The sequence below is a fragment of the Macrobrachium rosenbergii genome, chromosome 21 (genome assembly GCF_040412425.1).
Source record: "Macrobrachium rosenbergii isolate ZJJX-2024 chromosome 21, ASM4041242v1, whole genome shotgun sequence".
Classification (NCBI taxonomy): Eukaryota; Metazoa; Arthropoda; class Malacostraca; order Decapoda; family Palaemonidae; genus Macrobrachium; species Macrobrachium rosenbergii.
This window is the reverse complement of record NC_089761.1, coordinates 45,657,748-45,664,272: the sequence shown is the minus strand read 5'-3', so window position 1 is coordinate 45,664,272 and position 6,525 is coordinate 45,657,748. Positions and strand designations below refer to the sequence as shown.

At 33.0% G+C, this 6,525-nt stretch overlaps 1 protein-coding gene across 8 annotated transcripts in view; it reads left to right on the top strand.

The window, feature by feature from the left end:
- Positions 1 to 6,525, top strand: part of Epac (Exchange protein directly activated by cAMP) — a 659,154-nt gene that overhangs the window by 600,921 nt on the left and 51,708 nt on the right. The window lies entirely within an intron of this gene.

Genomic DNA, 6,525 nt, shown 5'->3' with positions numbered 1-6,525 from the left:
CTCTCTCTCTCTCTCTCTCTCTCTCTCTCTCTCTCTCTATATATATATATATATATATATATATATATATATATATATATATATATATATATATATATATATATATATATATATATATATATATATAAATGAATAAAATAAAAATATTTTATATTTAATTTTACATAGATATTTATTATATTAAAAGTAACGTAACAAACAGCGCAAACAGTACAAGAAGTAACTATTGTAACGGGCATCCGTGGGGTCAAAATGATGACCTTAACAGAGGAAGGTATTGTATTGCGAGAGGTATTAAGGGGTGGGGTTAGGGCCATTTTAAACAAAGCCCCCCCTCCCATTTAAGGTGCTTCTCCTTAAGTGAAACAATCCGCTGGAAATTAAAAGACATTTCCAGCGCTATAAAATTTCTGCGACTAGGCACTTTCTGCGAGTTCCCATTACTAAAGGATTCTTTTGTTTCACAGTTTTCAATATTAGAAGTTACACATCTTTTGTATGATATATATTACATACTAGAATTTACATTTACACCGTGTTTGTGTGTGCAATATATATATATATATATATATATATATATATATATATATATATATATATATATATATATATATATATATATATATATATATATATATATATATATATATATATATATATATATATATATATATATATAAATATTTATATATATACATATGCTTATATCCATGTATATGTACACACACACACACACACACACACACACACACACATATATATATATATATATATATATATATATATATATATATATATATATATATATATATATATATACATAAGTATATATGCATACATAAATATATATCTTTTAACGAAGTATACACACGCTTGATGTATATATATATATATATATATATATATATATATATATATATATATATATATATATATATATATATATATATGTGTGTGTGTGTGTGCGTGTGTAGAATCAATTATATTCATATTTTCGTACATACCTTACGTTTGTGTATACACACGATTGTGCCAATTGAGGGTTCACGTCAGTGAATATTCAAAATCAATCGGTCTTACATTGTGGTTCTGAGATTGATTGCTGAATAATTCAGAATCCATAACTGTATATGAATCCAGGTTTGTATATATACATATTTTATACTTTTATTGCATTTTTATTTATACTTAATCAGCGAGTTTGAAGTAAAGACCTTAGATGGTAAAAGAAATAGCTTAAAGAGTCTCCTCATTCTGTTTTTCTGCTGCTTTTCACTCTCTCGCTCACACAATTCTTTTTACAATTATGGAAAAAATCCCTCCCCAGCCCCCACAAACACGCAAGCACAAAAACACAATTCGACAACTACTCAAGTTTTGTGACACTTAAACCATAAGCCTTTGTGGCTAATATGGTTGAACAGTGAGATAACATACTGACATTGATAAGCACTGTAGTATTTTGGCTGTTGAGACTTTCATTCTGTGTATACAGTTTTTTATTTATATAGTAAGATGACTGTTGTAGCAAAAGAGAGAGACCGAGTTTTGAATGCTGCAAGAGAAATGAGATCATCAGATGAGCTCAGCGGTGTTTAAGAGAGTTCTGTGATTATGAACCGGACGAACTTGTTATGTATGGATACTGTGCATGTAGGCGGGGTCTTAAATATTCAGATGAATTACGCCCATTATTTCCTACGCTGGGTAGATCACTGGGCAAGGGTAAAACTCCTGTTGCATTAATCCTTCTCCGGTAGTCCTGCCCATCTCAGTTTTTCTAAAAGAAATAGTAGTAACTAGGAAATGGCTAAGGGGTTTGCCCCACTGCTGTCTACTTTATAATGCATCATAACTTCATTTTCTTTCTTTAAATTTTTTCTGAATTGGCATCTCCTCCTGTCCAGCCATGGTGTGGCAACTGCCTAAATTCACCTGAGCTCAGGCTAGAAACAGGCAGGTAGGTGTGTGTAAATTTGTTGCGCCACTCGAGTAAACACTTCAAGTCATCATAAAAAACTTAAATGGTGTTCCCCAGCGAATCGAGGTCGGCCTCCTCCTCCTCCTTCTTCTCTCGTGTATGATTTATGAAGGAGGAGATAATTCGCTGTCGTTCTTTTGTGGCCTTATGATGCTGCGAGACTTTCATCTTCCTCTTCAGCGTACTTGAAGGAATAGATTATCCCGGGTGACTCTCAAGTGTGATGTTTCTCCTAGCGGATGGGTGCTTCTCCTCAGGATGTAGTTTCTCTGTCGTCCGGATTCTGTCTGTTTCATTTTCTTCATCATCGTCAAGGCTTCTGGTTCTTATTCGTGTTGCTAACTGTTGTTGTTAGGGAGGACGATTAAAGAAAGGAATCAGAAGTGGCACATTCATGTTGCGGGAGAGCAGAGCCAATAGATGAAGATAATAGAGAAGTGTCCCGTAGTATTAGCTCGTAAATTTTGTCATTCCTTGTGTTGATTCTTTTTCGTCTTGGCTTTGTGGCATCGTTATCATTATCAAGAATATGTTATTCTATTTGTTCAGGTTTAAAAAAAAGGCTTATGTTTTTATAACTGCTCTTTCCAGTTGTCTGTTATTTGACTGGGCAATCTTCCCCTCTCAGATTGAATGAATAAATGTTATTCTGATATTTATATTTCTTTTTTTAGCAACAGGAACTTGAAAACTTCTAATTATACTCGGTTTGTGAATGACCAGAAACCCTGGATTTTATTACCTTTGTACCCAGATTATAGAAAGAAAATTATATATAATATATATATATATATATATATATATATATATATATATATATATATATATATATATATATATATATATATATATATATATAATTATATATATATATATAATTTTCTTACTAATGCATTAAGATTAATTGCATTTATTCATCAGTATTACATGGCATCACTCATGTTTATATTGAGTTTATTTTTATTGCTTAAAAATTCTTTGTTTTGGATGTTTCTTTTCAGTTATTTTTTCTTGGGTTTAGCATAAATTTCCGCTTGAAAATGAATTTTGAATATGTATATCTCTCTCTCTCTCTCTCTCTCTCTCTCTCTCTCTCTCTCTCTCTCTATATATATATATATATATATATATATATATATATATATATATATATATATATATATATATATATATATATATATATATATATATATATATATATATATATATATATACTGGAATAAATAATACCCTAAGGGAGTTTATATGTCACAAGCACTGCTCCCTGACCAGGATTCTATCCTGTGCAGTTAGGATTGGCATATGGTTTCCATTAACTTTGTGAGTCAGCCACGCTTTGTTGGTTTCAACCGTACGTTGCCATGTTGATGGTAATTATGGCAAGTTTAAAGTTTTGAGATACTAAAATTTGTTTTGATGGTTTCAATGAAAACTTTGACCACTAACAGTTGATTGATTGCGTCAGGTCATTGTCACTAGTGCTCCTATCCTCCTCCCCTCCCATGGAAAAAGACATATCTATATATATATATATATATATATATATATATATATATATATATATATATATATATATATATATATCTACATGTATATGTATATATATATATATATATATATATATATATATATATATATATATATATATATATATATATATATATATATATATATTTACATTTAATTTTTCTTACTGAATTCATGCTAAACACAAATATTACCAGGAAACATCCACAAGATACTTTTCAGATAAACAGCCTCCAGGAATAATTTTAAATTAATTTTTCATTGTTTAACGATAGGATTACAGCTGTACGATGAACATCGTGCATGTTTGCTAGAAAATATAGATAAGTAAACGTAAATACATTGTTCATTTTTGAGGAGGGAAATAAATGGCTCCTAAGATGAGTCAAAATTAATTTCAGCGACAGTCACCGTGTTGTCGTCGAATGTAAAACACCAAATAGAAATTTCAAAAACAGTGTCAGATGAAGCTTGTTTTGGAGAACTGCTGTGCTGGTGACCTCTGTTCCCAACTAATGAAGAAACTTTGAATTGAGAGATATTATGAAGATGGAGTTGCCATAACATTGGCTCAAAATGCGAAAGTTATTTAATTATAACTATTGGCGTGAGATAAGGTTTTGCAGCGAATGAATCCTACAGGAAGAGATAAAGAACACAAAGATAAAAAAGTTACTCGACGGAGAATGTCTTTTGTGGGATATGACAGAAAAGGGAATTGAAAAAATGTGCCATATTACATCGCTCACCCTTTTTTTTACTGTTACAATATTACTTTATTACCGCATACTCGCGGCTCTGTAAGGTGTTTTGTAAGTGTAAATTGAGTTTTAATTGAGTTTTTGGATGAGGTTGCGAGGCCTCATGCTCAAAACCCATGTATGTTGACGGGACAGTGCAGCAAACGCTTTACTCCTTGACATTCATTTGGGGTCACCAGCCCAAGTGCTGACCAAACCAAGTATATCCTAACTTTGCTTATAAGAAGATCAATGGAGTATAATACACTAGATCCGGGATTGTTTGCTGCTTTCCCTCCACGTCCAGTCTGCGGAATGCTGCCCCCCGCTTCCGATTTCAGCCATTTTTAAGCGAAACCCTCCATTTCTTAAAATGCAGTTTTTTTTTTTTTCTTTTCCGTGGGGTTAGGAAAACGCTTTTCCTCTTTGTCTTTATTGTTGCAGAAAGGCATTTCTAGTTGCCTATCCTTAGGCCTCCCCATCACAATCTTTACTTCTGTATATGATGCATATGTAATTATGCATGGACTGCGTTTATCGAAATAAATAAATATTCTTCATAACAGACAAGTAAGAAATTCAGAAAATTGCGTCCTTGCGCACGCACATAAACACGCATTCTCAAGGACTTTCACGAACATTATTACTGAATACTCATATTATTCACCCACTCGTCCATGTCCTTGCGAATTTTTGAAGAATATTTTAAGAGCGCTTCCTAATTGCTATGTAAGATGTTCCTCTCTCTCTCTCTCTCTCTCATTCTCTTCCTAATTGCTGTGTAAAATATCTCTCTCTCTCTCTCTCTCTCTCTCTCTCTCTCTCTCTCTCTCTCTCTCTCTCTCTCTCTCTCTCTCTTATTGTGAGAGCGCCTCCTAATTGCTATGTAAAATATTTCTCTCTCTCTCTCTCTCTCTCTCTCTCTCTCTCTCTCTCTCTCTCTCTCTCTCTCTCTCTTATTCTGAGAGCTCTTTCTAATTGCTCTCTCTCTCATTCTGAGAACTCTTCCTAATTACTGTGTAAGATATTTCTCTCTCTCTCTCTCTCTCTCTCTCTCTCTCTCTCTCTCTCTCTCTCTTATTCTGAGAGCTCTTTCTAATTGCTCTCTCTCTCATTCTGAGAACTCTTCTTAATTACTGTGTAAGATATTTTTCTCTCTCTCTCTCTCTCTCTCTCTCTCTCTCTCTCTCTCTCTCTTATTCTGAGAGCTCTTTCTCTCTCTCTCTCTTCATTCTGAGAACTCTTCTTAATTACTGTGTAAGATATTTCTCTCTCTCTCTCTCTCTCTCTCTCTCTCTCTCTCTCTCTTATTCTGAGAAGACTTCCTAATTACTGTGTAAGATCTCTCTCTCTCTCTCTCTCTCTCTCTCTCTCTCTCTCTCTCTCTCTCTCTCTCTCTCATTCTGAGAACGCTTCCTAATTACTATGTAAGATCTCTCTCTCTCTCTCTCTCTCTCTCTCTCTCTCTCTCTCTCTCTCTCTCTCTCTCTCTCTCTCTCTCTTTTATAAATTCTGCTCGAGTTAATTTCCTTTCCGTCGCTGCTGAAATACAGCAAGACGTTTTACGAAATCCTGGCTGTACCCGGAGTGGATTCGCAGGAAATTCTTATGCTTTATTAACCTCTTAGGGACCTAAAATGTTCAGTCTGGAGAATAACTGCCTTCGGAGATAAAGCTTAAGAGATTTTCGTAATCTTTACGGATGCGTTTTCGTGACTGCAAAAATATTTAGACTTAAACAGTCATATTTCCCGAGACGTTTTTGCTTGCTTTGAGTAATGATAGAGTTTAGGAATATGCCTTGATTGATTTTCTTAAACATAACAGACCGACTTTGAAAAAAAAAATGTATATCTTGATGATGATTTACCATACTGAATATCAGGAGTATATTAACAGAAAAAGTGATTATCAGATTTATTGATCATATTTTTATTTTTTATTTTATTTTATTTTATTTTCTACCTGTGTCCCTCTAAAGCATCATCCTAAGAGGCATTCCATTCTCCTTGGTTTGCTGTTATTCCTTTCGTTCTTGTTTTGTTTATTATTCTTGCCGTTTTTCTTTAATTTATTGTTCCTTTTTCCTTCCATTCATTTCTCACGCAGAATCCTTTCATTCTTATTTTCTTTTTTGTTTTTCTTATTGCTTTAATTCATCTTTGCTTCCTTTTTCATTTCATCCTTCGTTCTTTCCTGTTCCTTGTATTTTTCTTCGATTTTTTTATTTCTTTCCCTTTTCTTTACTCACTCTTTTATCCTTTTTATTGGTAGTTC